At 40.3% G+C, this 22246-nt stretch overlaps 1 protein-coding gene, 1 long non-coding RNA gene and 1 pseudogene across 3 annotated transcripts in view; 1 reads left to right on the top strand and 2 right to left on the bottom strand.

The window, feature by feature from the left end:
• Positions 1-22246, bottom strand: part of NSMCE2 (NSE2 (MMS21) homolog, SMC5-SMC6 complex SUMO ligase) — a 226004-nt gene that overhangs the window by 39807 nt on the left and 163951 nt on the right. The window lies entirely within an intron of this gene.
• Positions 4385-5361, bottom strand: LOC106839366 (nucleophosmin pseudogene; annotated as a pseudogene).
• On the top strand, positions 7669-11892 carry LOC139039928 (uncharacterized). Of its 2 annotated transcripts, none has more exons than XR_011493336.1 (3): positions 7669-7806; positions 8643-8721; positions 11757-11892. It is a non-coding gene; the product is annotated as an uncharacterized lncRNA (long non-coding RNA). The 2 variants fall into 2 exon arrangements; XR_011493335.1 differs by having other exon boundaries at positions 7738-7874.

The following is a 22246-nucleotide window of genomic DNA, read 5'->3' as shown; positions in this document are numbered from 1 at the left end:
TATGGGTCTATTTCTGGATCCTATTCTGTTCCACTAATCTCTTTGACTGTGTCTATCTTACCACACTGTCTTGATTACTATAGCTTTATAAGTCTTGAAGTCAGGTAGAGTACGTTCTCTCACTTTCTCATTTTTCAGTTATTTTGCCTGCTCTAGGTCCTTTGTATTTCCATATGAATTTCAGAATAAGCTTGTCAATTCACACACACACACAAACACACACACACGAGCTCTTGGGATTCTGACTGAGGTTGCTTGAATCATCAGAGCAATGTGGTGAGAAATGACACCTTAAGTACACTGAGTCTTCCAACTCATTAACATGGTGTATCTCTCCATTTATCTAGGTCTTCTTTGAGTTCTCTCAGCAATATTTGGTAGTGTTCAGTGCGCAGTTATTGCATATCTTGTCAGACATATTCATAGATATTTCATGTTTTTTTAATGATACTATAAGTAGCATTCAAAATTTTTTCAATTTCTGATTGTTGCTAGTACATAGAAATATAATTGATTTTATTGATCTTGTATTCTGCAAATTTGATAAACTCACTTATTAGTTCAAGTAGCTTTTTTGGAGATTCCATTGGATTTTCTGCACAGATGATCATGTCATCTTCACATAAAGACCGTTTTACTATTTCTTTCCAATCTGCATGCTTATAATGTTTTTGCTTGCCTTATTGCACTTGTTAGAATCTCCAGTACAATGCTGAATAGAAGTGGTAAGAGCAGATACCCTTGCTTGTTTCCTTAGAGGACAAGCTTTCAGTTTTTCACCATGAAGGATGATGTTAGCTGTTGTTTTTTCATAGACACCCATTATTAGCTTTAAGGAGTTCCCTTCTATTCTTAGTTTGCTGAGAGTTTGTATCAAGAATCAATAATGGATTTTGCCAAATGCTTTTTTTGCATCTATTGAGATGATCATTATGATCTTTCTTTTTTTGGTTTGTTAATATGGTGAATTACACTGATCAAATTCTGAATGTTAAACTAAACTTGCATTCCTGAAATAAACCCCACTTGGTCATGATGTACTGTCTTTTAAATACATATTTGGATTCCATTTGCTGAAAATTTGTTCAGAATTTTTACATCTATGTTTCTGAGGGACATTGGTCTGTAGTTTTCTTTCTTATAATAACTGTGTCTGGTTTTAGTAGCAGGGTAAAGCTGGCCTCAAGGAATGCATCAGGTAGTATTCTTTTCCTCTTCAATTTTCTGCAGGAGTTTGTGTAGAATTGGTATTATTTCTTCCTGAAATATTTGGTAGAATTCATCATGAACCCATCTGGGCCTGGAGTTTTCTTTGTGGAACTGTTTTCTAACTACAATTCAATTTTTTTTACTAGAGAGAGCACTATTTAGGATATCTAATTCTTCATGAGTGAGCTTTGGTAGTTTGAGGCTTTAAAGGAATTTGTCTATTATTGGGTTAATTGGCATAAAGTTGTTCATAACATTAACTTATTACCCTTTTAATACGTGTAGCACCTGTGCTGATGTAACTTCACTCATTCCAGATACTGGTAATTAGTATAATCTTTCTGGTTTTCTCCTCCTTGGTTTGGTTAGAGGTTTATCAATTGATCTTCTCAAACAAACTGCTTTTGGTTTCACTGGGTTTTTCTACTGATTTTCTGATTTCTGTTTGACTATGTTCCACTCTTATCTTTATTTTTTCTTTTATCTGATTACTTTGGATTTCATTTGCTCTTCTTTTCCCAGATTTTAGCCTGGAAGTTGAGGTGATTTACTTGAGATCTTCCTTCTTTTCTAATATGGGCAAGTGTTTGATGCTATAAATTTCCCCCTAAGTATTGCTGTAGCCGCACTCCATACATTTTCACGTCGTGTTTTCATTTTCATTTAGTTCAAAATACTTTTTAATTTCTCTTTGACCACAGGTTATTTAGAAGTATTCAGTTTTCAAATATTTGGAAATTTTCCAGACATATTTCTGTTATTGACTTCTAATTTAATTCCACTCAGGTCAGAGAACGTACTTGATATGACTTGAATTTTATTGAGAACGTAATCGAGATGACTTTAAATTTGTTGAGATATGTTTTATTGTCCAGAATAGTTTCTTTTCGTAAATGCTGCATATGGACTTGAAAAGAATGCATATTCTGCTGTTGTTAGGTGAAAAGTTCTGTAAATGTCAAGATGAAGTCTGGTGATGATTTTATTCAAGTTTTCTATATCCTTACTGATTTTCTGAATACTTGCTTATCAATTGTTGAAATCTCTAAGTGTCGATTTGTCTATTTTTCCTTGCAGTTCTATCAGTTTTTATTTCATGAATTTTGAAGCTTTGTTATCAGGTGCATCAGTGTAAGTCCTCTTGATAAACTAAGCCCTTTACCATTATAAAATGACCCTCTTTATCCCTAGTAATATTCTTTTCTCTGAAATCTGCTTTGCCTGATTAACATAGTTGCTTCAGCTTTCTTCTGACTAGTGTCAGCATGTGCTTCCATTCTTTTACTTTTATTCTATTTGTGTCTTTATATCTAAAGTGAGTTTCTTGTAGGTAGCATACAGCAGGAGCTTGCTTTTATATTCAGTCTGATAATCTGTCTTTTAACTGCTATCCTTAAGCCATTTACATTTAATGCGTACTGATATGGTTAAGTTCAAATTTACCATCGTGCTACTTTTTTTCATTTGTCCCATCTGTTCTTTATTCCTTCTTCTCTCTTGCTTGATAACTTTTTTTTTTAAAGATTGGCCCTGAGCTAACATCTGTTGCCAATCATTTTTTTCCTTCTCCTCCCCAAAGAAGCCCCCCAGGACATAGTTGTATATTTTAGTTGTGGATCCTTCTAGCTGTGGCATGTGGGACGCCGCCTCAGCGTGGCCTGATGAGTCATGCCATGTCCGTGCCCAGGATCCAAACCAGTAAAACCCAGGGACGCTGAAGCGGAACATGTGAATTTAACCACTCAGCCACAGGGCCAGCCTCGACCTGGTAACTTTTGCACTGAGTATTTCTTATGATTCCATTTAATCTTCCTTGTAGACTTATTAGTTATAATTCCTTGCTGTAGTATTTTAGTGGTTAATTTAGATTACAGTACTTATCTTTGACTTATCACAGTCTACCTTCAAGTGATCTTATACCACTTCATGTATGTTATATGAGACTTAAAACAGTCTACTTCCATTTCTCCCCTCCTGGCCTCTGTGCTATTGTCGTATATTTTACTTCAACATATGATATAAACATTATTATTTCTGCTTTAAAAAGTCAATAATCATCTAAAGAGATTAAAATAAAAGGAAAAAATCTTCAAATATACCTATATAGTTATCATTTACAGTGCTCTTTATTTCTTTGTGTAGATCCAGCTTTACATTCGGTATCATTTTCTTTCTTCTTAAAGAATTCCTTTAACATTTCTTCTAATGCAGGTTTGCTGGTGATGAATTCTTTCATATTTTGTACATCTGAAAAAATATTTATCTCATTTTTTTTCAAAGATATTTTTTCTGGGTATAGAATTCTAGATTGAGAGTTTTCTTCCCTTGCAGTACTTTAAAGATTTTGCTCTACTGTTTTCTAGCTTGCAATTACTGTTTGTGAAAAATGTGCTGTCATCTTTATACTTATTTCGTATGTAACATGTCTTTTTCCTCTCTGATTGCTTTTAAGGATTTCCCCTTTATCACTTGTTTTAAGCAATTTGATTACAGTATGCCTCGATGTTGTTTTCTTCATGTTTCTTGTGCTTGGGATTTACTGAATTTGGATCTATGGGTTCACAGTTTTCATCCAATTTGGAATATTTTCAGCCATTATTTCTCTAAATAGTTTTTCAGTTTTTCCCTCTCTCTTCTCTCCTTTGGGAACTTCAGTGAAACACGTATTGGATTCCTTGAAATTGTCCCACAGTTCACTGGTGCCCTTTTTATATTTTGTTTTTACTTTATTAAAATACTGAATTTATTTCACATGCATATTTTTGTCTCCCCACCACTTCCATTTGTCTGACTACCACTACTACTATGTCCTATTATAACATTCCATACATACTAAAAACCAAGCAAAGGATGGAGTTCCATCTTTAAAAACTAAACAAGCATTTTGGACAACACATCTTGCCAATGGAACCTGGAGGATATTTATCAGATGTGGTAGGGAAAGTCCCCACTCTGAATTATAAAAAGGATAGCCAGATATCAACTGTTACAGAAATGAAATAGGATGGAAAATTTTCACAAATTGTTTAAACTATTTTCTTTCATTTTTTTTTTTTTTTTTGGAGGAAGATTAGCCCTGAGCTAACATCTGCTGCCAATCCTCCTCTTTTTGCTGAGGAAGACTGGCCCTGAGCTAACATCCATGCCCATCTTCCTCTACTTCATATGCGGGACACCTGCCACAGCAGGGCTTGACAAGCGGTGCCATGTCCACACCTGGGATCCGAACTGGCGAACCCCAGGTCACCAAAGTGGAACGTGCGAACTTAACTGCGGCACCAGCAGGCTGGCCCCTAAACTATTTTCTTAAAGAGAATTCCTCCACTGCCAGAGATCTTGAATAGCCTCCTGGTCAGTCATCCAGAAGCAATTCTTCACATAATTGATGAACTTGGCTTCCACTTTGGGAAGAGAACCGCCTTTTTCTATACTTGCTTGCACTTTGGCTCTAATGTCTTCTACAGAACTAAGTCCTTTTGGTGTTTTAAGAGTTTTCCCTGTTTTTTGAAGGATTCTTGACCTTTTGATTTTGGTGTTGATAGTTTGGAGTCTTTCCCATTCTGGTTTTATTTTTGTGCATTTTTGGCTGGAGTATCTCGTATAGATTTCTTTGCTGGAAGTTTTTCTTCAGCTTCCGCCTCATCAAAATCATCATCATCATCTTCATCATGGGCAAGTTTTTACTTTTTTCTGTCAAACCTTGCTACCACTTCCAGGGGCAGAAGGCATTCCAGATATACTAAAGAGTTTCACATCCTTCTCCTCTTCATCACCTGATTCTGCATCTTCTTCCACAGCTACTAAGTGCCATCCACTAATTTGCACAGGCCCTGAACCACACTTCAATTGTAAGATCACAGGTGGTGTTATTTCAAAGCCCCCAAGGGAAACTGTTGGCTGTACAGACATTTTCAAAGTTGCCAGTATTACTTTAATTGGACTGCCTTCATGAGTCATTGCCTCTGCTTCAACAATGTGCAATTCATCCTTTGCATCAGCCCCTAAACTGACCATTCTTAAAGATAACTAGTGTTCATTTTCAGCATTTTCCACCTTAGAGTGATAATCTTTGTCAGCATTTAGTTCACAACTCAAAAGATAGTTCTGGGGCCTCAGGGGGCTCATGTCCATGTCTTCCATGGGGTGGTGGCATGCACTTAGGTGGAGAGAAGGTGGATGGAGAAAAACGACCACTGTGAATCACACTGTGGAAAGTTGTTTTTTAAGTCTTCTTTGTTTCATTTTGAATAGTTTTTATTGCTATGTCATCCAGTTTATTGGTCTTTTCTTCTACAATGTCCATGCTGTCATTAGTCCAGCCAGTATGTGTTTTTTCCTTTCTCTTTTTTAAAGATTTTACTTTTTTCCTTTTTCTCCCCAAAGCTCCCCGGTACATAGTTGTATATTCTTAGTTGTGGGTCCTTCTAGTTGTGGCATGTGGGACGCCGCCTCAGCGTGGCTCAATGAGCGGTGCCATATCCGCGCCCAGGATTGGAACTGATGAAACACTGGGCCGCCTGCAGCGGAGCGCGAGAACTTAACCACTCGGCCACGGGGCCGGCCCCTCCTTTTTTTAAATCTCAGCCATTGTAGGTTTCATCACTAGAAGTTTAATTTGAGTCTTTTAAAAATATACATCTCTCTCTCTTTCATGTCTCTACTTAACAGAGGCAATCATCTTTCCTTTAGCTTTCTGAACATATGGAATGCAGTCATAGCAATTGTTTTAATGCCTTTGCCTGCTTATTTTTATATCTGTCTCATTTCTGGGTCAGTTTCAATGGATTGATTTTTTTTCCCTCATTATATGTTGTATTTTCCTGCTACTATGCTTGCCCAGTAATTTTTGATTGGATGCCAGACATTGTGGGATGATGTTTATTTTTGTCTTCTTATGAACATTCTTGAGTTTTGTTTTGGGATAAAGTTAGAGTAATTGGAAACAGTTTGATCCTTTTGGGTGTTACTTTTAAGATTTGTTCAGGGTAACCAGAGCTGGGTTTAATCTATGGTTAATTTTTCTCCTCTATTGAAGCAAGACTTTAATGCTCCTGAATTACGAAATTTTTTCCTTTCTGGCTGTTGAGAACAGACATTTATTCCCATCCCTGTGAGTTCCAGGCAGTGTTCTTTCTAATCCTTTAGATTGTTCGTTCTCTGGCCTTGGGTTGTTTTCTCATATGCATGTGTATGCACCTGTATCATCTGTACTCAAGTCAATACTCAAAGAGACCTCCTTGCTTTCCAGATTTCTGTCTTTGTGCAGCTCTCTATTCTAGTTTAGCCATTTTGGTTTCCCTGGAAACCTACCTACATCTCCTCTACTCAGGGAGACCACAGGAAGGTGCCTTCATTTTGCCTCCCTGTACTGTGGCCTGGAGACTCTCCAGGTAGTAAGGTGGAGCAATCATAGGGCTCATTTTATTTCCTGTCTTCAAAGATTTTTGCCTTCTGATGTGTGACATCCAATATCTTGAATGCTATTGTTTCATATAATTTGTCTATTTTTTTTCCTTTTTTTTAAAGTTTCAGGTGGAGGTTATATGTGGTCCCTGTTACTTCATCTTGATCAGAAGCTGAAGTCTTGCTTCTAGTTGTTGGCTGATATAATACATGCTGCAGTAAAGATCACTGCATACATAGGGGTTTTGATTCAACTTGTGGAGCTATCTGCTGAATAAATTATTTAAGGTGTCATTGTTAGGTTAAAGGTAGGTGCATTTTAAACACAGATGATTTTGCCAAATTGCCCTCCAAAAAGGTTTTACCAATCAATGCTCCTACCAACAGTTTCTGAGAAGGCCTGCTTCCCTCTATACTCTACAACACTGAGCATTATCAAATGTGGACATCTTTACCACTCTGATAGGTAAAAGTTATTTTATTTTCATTTCTTTAAAGTTAAACATCTTTTTATATGCTTACTGGTACCTGGTATTTCTTTTTCTGGAACTGCCTAATTATGTCCTTTGAATTTTTAGAAAATTGGTTTTTCATTTTCCTATTGATTTGTAAGAATTTGTGCAGGAAATTACCCCTCTATCATATGAATTACAATTTTTCTCTTCAGTTGATGGTTTATTTTCTGACAAACCATCAGGGTGGTTTTCTATGCCATGAATAATTTTTAAATTTTTAATGTAGTCCAAGTTATCAATCTTTTTCCTGTATGGCTTCTGGATTTTGTATATTTTCTGGATGCACATATGTACATGATAGTAACAGTTTATATCATAAATTCATAGTTAATAAGAGAGACAATTTAGTTTCATTTTTTTTTCAGTAAACTGAAGTTAGATAACAGTCTTGCTATACTGAGTTCATGTAACATGCTGATCAAGATCTCTGATGGACAACTGTCGTTTTTTTTTTAGAGGAACGTTAGCCCTGAGCTAACATCTGCTGCCAATCCTCCTCTTTGGGCTGAGGAAGACTGGCCCTGAGCTAACATCTGTGTCCATCTTCCTCTACTTTATATGTGGGATGCCTGCCACAGCATGGCTTGATAAGCAATGCGTAGGTCCACACCTGGGATCCGAACCGGCAAACCCCGGGCTGCCAGAGCGGAGCACACGAACTTAACTGCTACACCACCAGGTGGCCCCCGCAATTGTCTGATTAATAAAACTTGGAAGACATAAATTATTACTTGTAAACGCAGTTTGGTAAGGAAGAATTTCAAAGCATGGAGGAGTGTAGAGATATAAAAAAGGGATGTTTCCAGGAACCACTGGCTTTAAATGATAGTCTTATTTTTCCCAGAAGGGACCCATATTTAGGGTTTGCTGGGAAGGTGGAGGGATGATGGGAAACCAAAGCAATGGTTATTCTAAAACATGTTGGTTGGTCATAAGATAGTTCCTAAAGCCTGAAGCCTCCCGTGAAAATTCCAGCAACTTCTCCCTCCGCTGGATGAGCAATGTACTTACTGCCAGTGTCACAAACATACTTAGAATAGTCTTTGTAACTTGTCATATATTTTCTTCATTTTGTTGCCTAATTGCTTTCGGGAAGTTCCATTTTCCCAACAAGGCGGTTAGCCACTTGAGAGTAGGGCCTTGGGTCATATGCTTCCCACAGTAATGAGCTTAGACACATATAGTTGAATTGGGTTGTACTGAGCTTCTAAGCATGTGCTGTTGAAGTTAGGAAAACTGTGTAGAAATTACCTCAAATTAGAAGAATAGAATCCAAGAGGAGGGTCTGCTATTCATTTGCTTAACCAGGGACGGCACTTGTCATCATCAAGCATTAGACATAGGCAACTGTCTAACAAAGGAAAATGAATGCAGGGGTGCTGGAAGGGAAGACCCTTCCACAGAAAATACAAGTGCTAAAGAGATCAAGTTTTCTCTTAGTGCAGTTACAGCGAGTAATTTACAGTGAGTAAATAACCATGGGACTTAAAATTGCAAACGATCATATTTCCTCAGGGGAAAGGAACCAACCTCCAGACAGGTTCTATGACACGTGACGATGAAGGACGGAGAGCTAACATTTAACGCTTAACAGGTACCCAGAGCTGTCCTAACATGCGTTTTTCATGAATTAGCTAATTGAATCCTCACAAGCCCATGTGGGAGATACTATTATTCCCATTTTATAGGTGAGAAAACTGAGGTTCAGGGACATGTAAAATTACTTAGGTAACACGAGAAGGCAGTGTGATTTGAGCACAGGTCTCTCTGACTCCAAGCCCAGCCTTGACTATGCTGTAATGAACCTCGTATCATCCTCAGAGCAACCCCGATAGAAACTTTCCCACATTGCTGCTGGGGAATCTGCAGCTCTGAGGTATGGCAACTGCCTAAGGCCCATGCGGGTCTTTCCGGCTCTAAAGCTTACATATTACTGTTTTGCTACATGGAGGCTCACATTCCCTACTCCTCTACTCTGCCTGTCCCCCTCTCTCTATCCCCGAAACTCTCTATCTGCTCCCATCACACACATGAAAGGGGGGGAAAAGGTCTAGTCACATGAGAAAGGTCAATGGTGAAGGAACATGCAAGGCATGGTCATTCCTCTGTGTCTGTCTTAGCTCACATGATTCTGTGCCTAAAAACAGCTTCTCCTTTAAACCCGTCAATGTGAGTCTACTTAGCCCTTTGAGGCCCTCCGGGATTCCCAACTCCCCCTCTTGAATCAGCTGCTCACTCTGCCCTTACATACCACGTTGTTACATCTCTGCTATCAGAGTACCTCCCATACTCTGCCTGTTTTCCCATCTGGACCCCATCGAGCATCTCAGTTAGTTGTGGTGTCACCAAGAGCTGGCACACTGCCCCGGCATGGTGCAGGCAATGAATGAACTCCACGGCGTGAAAGAAAGCCTGGAGGTCCCTGTACAGCACTTACTATTGAGAAAGAAGGCTGCTGCCAAGATCACAGCCCAACTTCTGAGGTGTAAAAAAGATCACTGGCAGACAGCCACCACCTGGGCTTGGTTATTTCCAGGGAGGGGCTGAGTGTTTAAAAAGGCGAGTCTCCTTGAAAGGAAACTGCAAACCTAGAAAAGCACATTACTGATTTACGGGATCTGTGTAAGCTTTTAATGGCAGGGAGGAATGGCAGGCTGCTGCTCAATATTCACTTGGGCATTAAAGACTGCTTCTAGTTGCTAAATTATTTTGAACAAATCATCTCCTACATCCATCAACTCAAACCTTTCCAGGTTTGCTGTCCTTTTTGATGACCACCAGTCTTTGAATATCTCACGCCTTTGACTGCCACATGCCAATCTTTTTCACTTTCCACGGTCCTAAATATGCTGGAAATGCTGCCTAGCCTGCAGGTGTCACACAGGGCTGCCCAGGAGGTCCTGGTTGGAAGATAAGAGTAAGAAAGCATCAGTAGCTTTCTGCCACTATTGCTGAATCTCGGGTCTCTCATTTTGACTCTCCTTGATTTTTCATTTTGTCCCGCAAAAACAATTTCTCTTACCTGTTGAGAGAAGGAAAGTAAAGCTGTGGGTTTTTTCCCCCTTCTTTGTCACCAAACTGAGCAGTGTCACCCTTTGTCCTTGAAGGAATATGGGGTATTAGGAAACTCCTGGGGCACGTGTACCGCGTATGATGGGGTTGAGGGTAGATGGAGAAGAGCAGTCACAAGATAACTGATTTTGAGGATTTACTTCAGTCTCCTTAGTTTATGTGGAAGTTGACAAGAAAAGAGGTGTAGTGGGCAAGTTGTGAGGTCCTGCACTTTACCAGTAAGCGTACAGCCTATCTGTCATCAAATACAAATTTGGAGCTTACAGCTGGTTCAGACTTGGCACGCAGGCCCTTACCATTTCTTTAAAGTGTCTTTCACATGCCATTTTTAGAATTAGGATAATTCTGAAACACAGTAGTAACAAGCTTTCATAAAATGAACCCAACTGCTAATTTTTCCCCCCATAATGGACTTTTAATCAGAGCTGCCCCTTCTTACTTTTCAGGTCTAATTCCACCACTCTTGCCTTATGCTCCAGCTACATCTGCCTTCTCATTGTTTCTTGAACACCAATTCATTCCAGCCCCAGGGCCTTTGTACATGCTGTTTCTTTTCCTTTGTAGTTGCTGCTCTATCCCTGCTGGTTCAGCTCAAAGGGCACTTTCTCTCGGAGGCTTTCTCTGACCACTCTTCTTAAACAGGCCCCCAACTCTATCACACCAACCAGCTGTCTCCTGCTCACCCCACCCCATCCTGCCACTGGGCAGAAAGCTCATTACGTAACTCTTGCACCTAAAATAGATCTCTTGCCTTTTGCCCTGTTCAGTATACTTTCTACTACTCCAGGCTGCCATTCTTGTTCTGCTGGCACTATGGATGCCACATGGATTAATACTTCAGGAGGTTTTCTAACAATGCTTTAAAACAAAAAAGGCTTCTGTTACCTCTGAGTAAGTAAAAAAATTAAATTAAGAAACAACTTTCCAAGCATCTGAAATTTTATTTTGTTTCTATTTCAGTTTTGCTCCTAAAATATAACAAGTACACCTTTTGAAAAGCATAGAACATTAAACAGAGACATTAAAGTTTATCAAATGTTTTAAAGACACTATTATTTCTGAAGCTTTCATTGTTCCTTCCGTGACTATCATTATCTTATTTTCAAGAAAAAAAAAATCATCTCTTGATTCTGTTTCATCATTTAGATTCACGTGAATGATTCCAAATTTCTTAATTTCCAAGCAACACATTGAATTCTTCAGATTTCTTTCAAAACAGCTAAGGGGAAATCCCTGATGATTTCAGCTGACAATTCCTTAATCAGGAAAAGACTTTAAATGCTAATCACCAGAAAAGTTACAATTTACAGGAAAGAAAGGGGAAATGCTGACATATTGCACAACCTACCATGAATAAAGCATGGTTTATTAATCGAATGGCACACTCATGCTGACAATTTTATCAAGAATTTCTAGTGACATCATCAGCTATGTTAGAGCAAATGAACTGTTTCTATTGTCCATGTTTCTGAGAGTCCAAGGTGAAAAGATTCCCTTCTTTGGAGATTTTACGGGAAAAGTGAAATATCAAACAATCTGTGTAATTTTTTTTTTCAGACTTCTACAAAGATTCTGATTTTCAAATGAAGCAAAGAACTGAGCTCAAAGGAATTCTCATTTGGTGTCTACTTCCATCTAGAATCGAGGGGAGTGCTTTTCTTCACGGTTTCTATTATTTGATGGAGGAAAGGAATGAGCTGCTCCTGCCTCTAGCTGTGGGTGCACAGATCAAAGTTCTCTGCAGGCGGGAAGGGCAAAGGCCACAGCAGGGTCCCCAGAACAAAGCCCCTCCCCAAGTTTCAAAAAGAAGATGGTTTGAAGGTACTAACTACCAGGATGTAACTTTGACCCTCAATTAATCTGGCAAAATCAATTAGGTTTCAGTTGCAGTAATTATGTAACATATTAAAAATGAGATCACCATGAGCCCTGGTTTTCCCCCTTGTCATCTAGCTACACAAATTCATCAATAAACTATAGTGTGTATTAATGCTTTATTACAAGTGATTACAAACACAAGGCATTTCATAAACATATCTTGTTAATCATGACATTGTAATTCAGCAGTAGGTATAATACAAAAAGTATAATCTTCAATAAATGAACAGGGAACAAAAAAAGAAAAGCTGCAGAAGGCTGAAACAGATCCCACCTCTGCTCAGATTGGGTCTTCAACATTTATTTATTCATGAGATTGGTACTGGCTGAGAGAGTAAAACACTACTGGAGAATGAATGAGATACTGGTAAGTACACAAAAGACTAAGGAAAGGGGCTTAAAGCGACTGGAGAGTTAAATGTAATCACAGAAAACTTAGAAATAAAGCTGTGAGATGGGTCTGTATTTTGAAAACCATATTGAATATCCAAAACAAAAAGCGATTACAAATTTCCATTTTACCTCATAGCAATTGCTATCATTTACTGGACTCATCATGTGCTAGGTATTGCTCCAAGAATTCTCCACACATTAGCTCTTCTAATCCCCATGACAATTCTATAATGTTCCAATTCCCGTTTTAGGGATAAAAAAACTAAGGAGCAAAAGGTTAAATAACTTGCCCCAAATCTCACAGTCGGATGACTGGGAACGGAGCTCGCTTCCGTCCAACTCCAGCCGGAGCTATTAACCAATGATGTTATCGTCTGCACTTGGGCCTTTTGGAGCAGGTCTCCCTGAGTTCCCTCTGGGGCCCTAGCAAAATGTTTCAAGTATTTTCTGATGCTTCCTCCTACTAATTAGACAAACGATTAGTGTTTCCCAATAGAAAGATACCATCTACTGTTTCTGTGTAATCATACCTCATTCTGCTTCAGTGTCTCTGCTTAAACAGGGTGATGTCCCACCTATCACGGTAGAAATTAAAAAAGAAACCGGCTTCCAACCTAATACGGTTTGCTATCTTCCTGAGGTTCTCACAGCAGAACTTTTACATTTTCTTCTTAAAAACCTTGTAACCACAGACTGGTGCTTCTTGTTTTGACAGTCCAATCTTATTAGATCACGTCCTAGCTCAGTGCAGGCCTTGCTCAATACTCTGAAATTTCAGACCTACCAAAGCTATGAAAAACTTTTCGATTGAGGAGTCCACGACCTCATGTGAAGCAGTCATGGGAATTTGAACAAACTAATAAAAGTTCTCTATGGTAAACCGAAACAACGATGACAATGGGATCAATGACTAATATTCATATACGACTCTTTATCCAAAGTCCCAAAGTGTTTAATGAATTCTTGCAAACTGATTAAACTTCTACACAGTAATATCTACACTTTGTACTTTCATGACACAATCCTTTCAAGGATGGCTGCACACTGGCCTCATGAGATCATGCTCCAATTGCCCTCAGGTGGCTGGCAGCTGGTAAAAGAAATGCACTTCTCCTTCCATCTTCAGAATAAAGAAACGGTACAAAGGAAGAAGAATTTGAGCTGGGGGACATTTCAGCAACTGAAGTACGCTCACGTGACGGGGGGACTGCAGAACCTCGGGGGAGGAGGCTGGCCATGCAGCTCAGAAAGAGAGAGAGGCAACTGGTTTCCCAATAAAAGTAATTTACAAATACTTCTGCACACATCACCTGTATCACGTGGCCCCATGACTCAGTTTTCAGTTCTGTGGAAGTGAAACACATATCTTATTTCCCCTCTAGATCTACAAGTTCCCTTCCCCAGATACAGCTTATAATCTCAAATCTCTCAGCAGCCAAAAGTAAATGACTATGGACAGCCCAGAGGGTTCGACTATGGTTCTTGTTTAGCCTGTATTTCTGGTAGTAACCAGAACCACATAAAATGCTACCATGAAAAAGGTCAAAGGAAAAAGACTGTTCTCTGACTTGGGAAAAACATCAGGTGAGGAGAATTTTCAAGTGTGTGATTTTTAAAATAAATGACACAAAGAATGCCTTACTTGGTATTTGTCATCTCAGAGAGCAAAGGCCTGAGACTCAATATTTAGCATCTTGCTACATTAGGTCATGGTGTGCAAGGAGAATTTTCATTTTTCATTTGAGATTATGTTATAAAGAAAACAGCACCAGGCTCTATGAGATTTAAACACTCCAATGTCTCTGGGGCTAGGAAATGAGCATGAATAAAAGGAAGCGAGTCAGGATGGAACTGTCTCAAAAAATGAAAAATAGGACTACCACATAAACCAGCAAATCCACTTCTGAAGAAAATGAAAACACTAATTTGAAGAGATATACGCACCCCTATGTTCACTGCAGCATTATTTACAATAGCTAAGATACGGAAGCAACCCGTGTCCACCAATACATGAGTAGGTAAAAAAGATATGGTATAGATATATAATGGATTACTACTCAGCCATAATAAAGATTGAAATCTTGCCATTTGCAACAACATGGATGGACCTGGAGGGTGTTATGCTAAGTCAAGTAAGTCAGACAGAGAAAGACAAACACCATATAATTTCACTTATATATGGAACCTAAAACACAAATCAAATGAACAAACAAAACAAAATAGAAACAGACTCATAGATACAGGAACAAACTGGTGGTTACCAGAGGGGAGGGAGTGAAATAAGTGAAGAAGATTAAGAGAGAACTTCCAGTTATAAAATAAATAAGTCAAGGGAACGTAACGTACACCATAGGGAATATAGTCAATAATACTGTAATAAGTTTGTATGCTGACAGATGGTAACTTATTGTGGTGATCATTTCATAATATATATAAATATTGAATCATAAGAAGATACACCTGAAACTAACAGGATGTCGATTATATCCCAATACAAAAAAAAAAAATTTGGATGATGTTAGACAGAAAAAAATAATAAAATAAGAAGTTGGACTTGCCGATTGTTATGTGAAATCTCCCAATTTTTGTATATTGCAACTAACTGACAGATGTATACACAACTACGTGGGCCAAACCAAACACATCTGTGGGCTGCATCCAGCTCACAAACGCTGGTGTCTGACCTCTGAGACCACAGTAATGGTTTTTAACCCTTAAGCAGTTAAAAGGAAACAAGATCTGACACATCCTCCAGGGAGTAAATGATACTGTTGCTCAGTCAAAAGGCCTTTGTAACTCTACTGTGTGGGGTTTTAGAAATATACCCAAGAAGGTGAGGAGTTTATTCTACCAACAATGTTAAGTCTACAACTCTGCAGCTTCCTGTGGGAAGGGGGCCGGCGTCAGGGGAGCTGCAGGGCCAGGCCGGGGAGGTGCTCAGTGAGGGAGAGGCTCAGTGGCATCGCAACATGAGGTCTGACCAACCGACTCCAAGCTGGAGCTCACATCACCTATTTAAAAATCTGAGGTTTGTTCTTTGCAGCCAGCAGAGACAAACGAGCCAAAGAAATGTGTCAACCAGGGTCTTCCAGTTGGCAGCTCAGCAGGACTCATGGAAAAGTTCACCTGGAGGGAGAAGAATCATATTTCCCTTCTGATTAGACAACATGTTACAGAACGCAATGGCTGGCTGGCTGCCTATCTTCCTTCTCATACACAAGGCCCCACGCCATTCACCGCGCTTCCAGCAATCTTCCCATGCTGCTCCTGGAAGACACAGCCATTGCACATGTGCTTGGAGGGAAGGGGGCTTCTATTTTAAAGAAGGGAAAGTTGCTTGTCTCCAGTTATGGGGCTGGAAATTGAATACCCACTCAGTTCTACCACGGACCAGTGATCCTCAGTGTTTACAGAGAGGAAGAAGAGAGAAAAGCCAGCTTCTCCCCTGCTTGCCAAGGGAAAGGAGAGCTGACCTGACTGATTTACGGTGGCTGCAGAAATCTGCCTCACTGGCCTGGCTACCGTCCCAACACGCTGTCTTATCCACCAGCAGAAGACAGCAGTAGCACTAATATCTAACCTTTATCGATTGCTTACCACTTATATGCCAGGTGCAATTCTAACAGCTTTATATGTATTAACTTATTTATTCCTCACATAACCCTAAGGATGTAGGTATTATTATCACCCGCACTTTACAGATGTGGAAACTTGAAGCACAGAGAGGTTAAGTATTTTGCCCAAGGTCACACAGTCAGAGATTGGTGGCACAGGAATTCAAACCAAGACAGTCTGGCTCCAGAGGCGTGCTCTTAACCATCTGGCTAGATAACCTCTCAAAATGAAGACTGGATGTCAAGGTAAAGGCCATAATTTGAGACTGGGCTACTACTTTACGATAGGAAGACTTGGGAATTTCCTGTTCTGATGAAAAAGAAATTTACTACTTTCACATTTTATGCAAGTCTCAGAGCAATTATGCATTCAGGAAAAAAACCTAAGAAATTTCAGTATGCATATTTGACTCTAATATTTGTACAGTGGAGATGAATCTTATTATTTTTACATATATAGTTTCAAGTACACTTATGGTAGAGAGGAGAAGCAGACAGCGGGCCAGAGAGCCAGAATTTGAATTGAGTAGTGGGGTTCCAGAAGGGCAATGGGCTGGGAGGCGCCACACGGCTCGTTCTCAGGGGTCCTAGCTCCCTGCGCGCCTCTCTTACTGTACAGGTCTTGTGTGGAGTGCAAGTCTGCGATGAAAAGATCACTGTTTTTTCCTATAACGTGGCTCCTCAAGGCAAGCCAACTACTTCATCTGGAGCTCAACTGAAAAAAAAAGGTTGCACCACTTGAGAAAAAAACTGTCTGTGTGGGACTGAGGGAGAGACAGGGCCTCGGCCTCTGTACACGCTTGAAAAACCCAGCTTCCTGCATAAGCTGCAACCAAATTAATTTCAGAATATATTATCTCAATTTTTCTCGTAACCATTCTCAAGCATCTCTCTATAGATAAAATCTGCAGTTATTTTTAGGCGCAGCAATTGTTTTTTAAAATATAAACTTATCCCGTATTATGACCTGTGATCCTAATTCCCTGGTGTTGACTCCCAAGTCTGGCTTTGGAGCCGATCTCATACAGGACCCTAAAGGAGCGTCCTCGAACAACACTGAAGCCTACATTGTAATTACAATAGCTTGTTATTGTTGTTTAATTGCTCTTTTATTTATGGCTCTGAACTAGACTATAAGCTCTGTGAAGGTAGGGTCCAACTTCCAACACGGACTGACAGAATGAACACGATACCTAGCTAATGAAGAATAAATGCCTTGCAAATTTATATACCAAAGCACAATGCTATACTTTGGTCAGACAAAATCACATTGCGTATAAGTGTATGAGAGTTTCTACACTCCTAAACGAAGTGAGCGGTCACCTTGTAACCTTCATTTACTTAGGGTCTGTTTCTCTTTAACTATGCATCCCTTGCTCGGTGATCTCATTCACTCCCCCACGTCAACATATGCCAACACCACCCACATTTTTATATCTCCGTCAACCCCTCCCCTGAGCTACAGGTCTGATTTTCCAACTGCTCTCAGGATATCTCTGCCTGACATAAGTGACTCAAGGTTAACGTTTCCAGAACTAAGTTTTATCTTCACCCTCCCAACCCTACTCCATTTCCTCTTCTCTGGAGTGAGGGTTGATTTACTGCGGTAGTTTAAAGTGAGGCTTTGGGGTCAGACAAATCCATGTTCAAATCCTAGGGACATAGTGAGTAGCTGTATGACATTGGGCTTCTCTGCGTTTGGTTTCTACAACTGTAAAATGGCCACTATGTTACATATTCCATGGAGTTGTCATGATGATGAAATCAAATAATATATTAAATTCTTTAGCTTAGTGCCAGGGATATAGTTTCAGTTTGCAGTAAAATAGCACCTTTATTATTCTCTATACCAGTTAATTCAATACCTCCATCTATCCAACTTTCTAAGCTGGAGAACTCAAAGCCATCCTTCTGATGATCCTTCCGCTCCCTCTGAATTCAAACAGCCCCCTAGTTCTATCAATTCTACTTTAAAAACTCCTAAACCTGAGTTCCTCTTCTCTATCTCCATTGCTGTTGCCTTCACCAGGCTCTCGTCCTGGTCTCAACCACTGTCACCATTTGCTAGTTCATTTCCTTGCTTCAGGTCTCTCTATACTTAAGCCCATACATCGCAGGGACACCAAAGTCATCTTTGTCAAAACCGGCATCAATCATGTCACTTCTGCCTAAAAACCTTCACTGGCTTGCAGAGGTAAAATCCACATCCACACTTTTTAGGAATGGGGTGGGAACTATCCCTTAGTACACTAAATAACTTGGCGGGATCTTTATATAGATATTTCACTTAATCATCACAACAATGCCAATGAAATAAATATAATTATCCTTGTCTTATAGATTAAAAAAACAAAATCATTAGCCACTAATGAAAGTCATATAATTTGTCTGTATCTAAATCAGTCAGAGACTGGAATTCAGAGACTGGAATTCACAATCGGGTTTGACTCTAGCCTGTATATCTATCAATATGATGAATTCACATCTTATCTAGAGAATAAAATCTAAAGACAAAGCATAGAGTGAAAATCTCCTATACATCAAAGTCAACCTGACAATCTCTTAGAAAGGCTGAACACAGCCAATATTTCATTTAGTGTTGGAAAGAATGCTGTTTCTTTGGCTGGCACAAGATGAAGTAGCTGACACACATCACCTTTACCATCTAATTGTAGTCTTTGCCTCTCTCCATTTTTGCTGAGTATGTACAGTTGAGTTTGTGTATAGCAATTGGAATATATGGCTAACAGAGCATTTACTGTGCACCATGAGTGCTTGTCAATTACCTGTCTCTCCCAAACAGCTAGAGCGGGCAGAGACCACGTACCTCTGCATTCTTAACACCCAGCATTGTACTTTGCACATAATAAGCAGCTAATTTATCTACGTGTTGAAAAAAATTAATACCCTCTCTTCTTTATCTTATAGTTCAGCTCCTTCAACAGTCATCACAAATTTCAAATTAGCTGAGTATGAATTAAGAAGATTATCAAGTAGGACCTTATTGGGTCCTGCAAAACAAATTATCTCATTTGCAACAAGACTTCTGTCTGTCCTCCATGTTCTGCACTGCAGTTTGGTGTTGAACACACAGCCTGCCTCCGGAGGTGGCCATTCAGTTGAGAACAACATCTTGCAGAGTAAGGAGCCTGACAGTTCCCACAGGCTTCTCTGAGTCAAAGCTGAACTGCAGGCTCACGGGCGGAGACAGCTGCTCCGCAAGCTGCCTCATTTTCTGGTCTAGTGCGGTCAGCACAGGAAACTGACACTTCGGTATTTTGGGCTTTGATTCTTACCCTGCCCTTAAAAAGCACTCGATAACACTGGGGTCTCTGCACACGGAAAGTGTCCATTGGAAAAACAGAAGATGTTGGAAGCCTGAGGCTGGAGCTCTGACACCATGTCCCCCCTGCTTAGTGTCCCGGGGAAAAAACGTGTGTATGATGTGTGCTGTGCACTCAGATTCTTTGTCCCTGATTTTCAGAGTCCTGCAGAAGCACGGGCACCGAGCCCCCACCCAGTTCCTCAGCGGTGGTCTTGTGGACTGGTCAAGTGGAGTCAACAATTAGTCTTGCTATGACTAATCTGGTGGCAGACACATTCCTATACTCACCAAATTACAACAGAATAGCAAGAAGTCACATAGATCTGGGTTCGAATATTGCCCGAGGCCAGTTCCCTAACTCCTCTTGTCTCAGTTTCCTCCCTGGGGACGGTGTCATTTGCCTTACGTCCTTGTTCTAATCTGCCTTTTCTATCTGATGAAATCAGACAACACAGGCCAGCACTTAGCACAGTGGTAGTTGTCAGAATTCCTCTCCTGGTTCTCACCCCACACTGACCTCAGAGTAAAAGCCTGTCTTTACAACGGCCTGCGAGGCCCTGTGAGACCTGCCCCTCATCACCTCTCTGATCTCAGCTACTGTGCTTCCCCTCACTGATTCCACGCTGACCTTCTCGCCATTCCTGGTACGTGTCAGGCCTACTTCTCCGTCAGGACCTTTGCATGGATGGGTTCCTCTAATTTTTCCCCAGTGCTCAGAACAGTGCCTGGCACATAGGAGACATCAATAAATATGTGTTGAATGAATGCTGGATGAATAAATTGGCTTGTATGGTAAACTAATATCTTGAGAATTAGAGCTTGGACTGAATACCTCACTAATTGCAAGATCTTGATATGTTTGGGTACCCTTCTGAGGGAACTAGGACTCTGTCCCCAAACAGCTAACAAGAAACTGATCCAAGTGCTTTCCATGAATTAGTTCATTTAATCCTCACCCCCCTCCACCCCCCAGGGTGCAGTGAGGTACTATTATTAGTCCTTATTTTAGAGAAAACCAAGCACTGAGAGGTTAAGTAATTTGCTGAAGGTCACAAAGCTAGTAAGGGATGTAGGCTGGACATCATGAGCCATTGCCTGTGATTACCTTTGGCCAGGAGAACAACCTTCAGGGCTGATGACTACTTTGGATGCTCTTTACTGTCTGACTCTCACTGATTTTCTAATCCCTTCTGGAGGCCAGCCATCCAGACAGGCGATTTTCCTCAGGGCCCTGCTTTCTCACCAGCCCATGCCTCTGGGGTTCCAGCACACCCCCTAGCCAGTCCTGCTCAAGCAGTGATGGAGGAGGTCAGGCCAAGTGGGTAAGGAGGATTGTTCAGCTCACGGATAAAAAGGCCCCCATTTTTTTCTTAGAATTTGTACTTCAGAAAACCAGCTAATCACTGAGACACAGAAATGAAATTTTTTTTAACAGTCAAATAATGGCAGGATTTGAAGCGAGTGAGTCAGACAGGACATTATTTGGAGCTGATGCTGCTGGTTACGTAGGATGATTAAGAACTGCTCAAGAGGGTACAGAGACCAGCTGGGCGTCCCTCTGTCCCTTCTTCACCTTGCTCGCACCAATCCGTTCTTTAGGACTCATCTCAGAACTCTGTCCCCAGGAAGCCTTCCCAGACCAGCCTCAGCCTCGCCCTCAGCCTCCTGCTTCCTGCTTCCTTCCCCCTGGCGAGATTAGGTGACCCTCTTCTCTCCTCTCAAAGCACCCTATATCTCCCTCCCCCATAAGGCTTGCTGAACTGTGAAACCATCTGTCCTCCAACCCCCCCGAGACTGTAGACTTGAGCGGAGGAACAAAGGCTGTCACATGTTTGTTACCCCAGTGCCCAGTGGATAAGAGGTGCTCAATAAACGCCTGCTGAACAGAATGGTACCCCCTGCTGAGATACCAGACCTCTCAGGCCTCCAAATCGCCTTGTCATCTTCCATCTGGCTCAGACTGGGAGCTAAATGGCACAGCCCTTGAAATGACCCAGTTCCAGTTCAAGAAAGCCAAAATTCTGTGGGCAGAGTAGCAGTCTTTGAATTACATGGCATTCTCTTGCCATACACTCAAAAGTTCTCGAACTATTCTCAATGAAATTAATTACCCCAAATTCTCATTAAATAGTCATTTAACATTTCCCTTAAGGGTCTGCCTCTCTCTTTCAAAGGGCGGCATAATGATAAATTATCGCCTCTTGATTCAGCTAACACATTTGATGATGAGAAGCCTGTATCAACCAGAATATTTATAACCTCTCCAGTCCCACTGTGTACAGATTTAAAAATGCAAAATGTCTGTAGGTGATGCTATTAATATTTTTAAGGGTTTATTTTCAGAATAGTTCATTGGGTCACAGTAAAGAAACTATCAAATACAGGGAAAATAACAACACATTCTTTTTGCCTAGCATCAGCTATTCACTCAGTGCCCTGCCTTGAGTATGCATGCAGATAAATATTTCAGCAATCAATGGGGGCAAGGAAGTGCATTTTAAGTTTCTAAGGAAGAACCCCTACGGTATTATGAAGTCAGACTCTTTCATATCACCCAAACTTCATCTTATCAATGATGACTAATGTTGTACTGCATTTTGTAGCTATCAAGAAGATTAACTAAAAAAAAAAAAAAACCATCCTGCTTATTCTAAAGCAATGTTGACAGGAGTCTCAAATCGGTGACAACAGACCACATACCACAAAGTGTTTAAATGAATCAGAAGTTCCGGGTGCAGCCTAAACTTGAAAAAACAAACAAACCCACAGATGTTGAGACCACTGGTCATGTTTAGTGGTAATCCATTTAATAATAATCTTGCCCATTTTTTACAGAT

This window comes from Equus asinus, chromosome 12 (genome assembly GCF_041296235.1).
Source record: "Equus asinus isolate D_3611 breed Donkey chromosome 12, EquAss-T2T_v2, whole genome shotgun sequence".
Classification (NCBI taxonomy): domain Eukaryota; kingdom Metazoa; phylum Chordata; class Mammalia; order Perissodactyla; family Equidae; genus Equus; species Equus asinus.
This window is presented reverse-complemented; position numbering and strand designations above follow the sequence as displayed.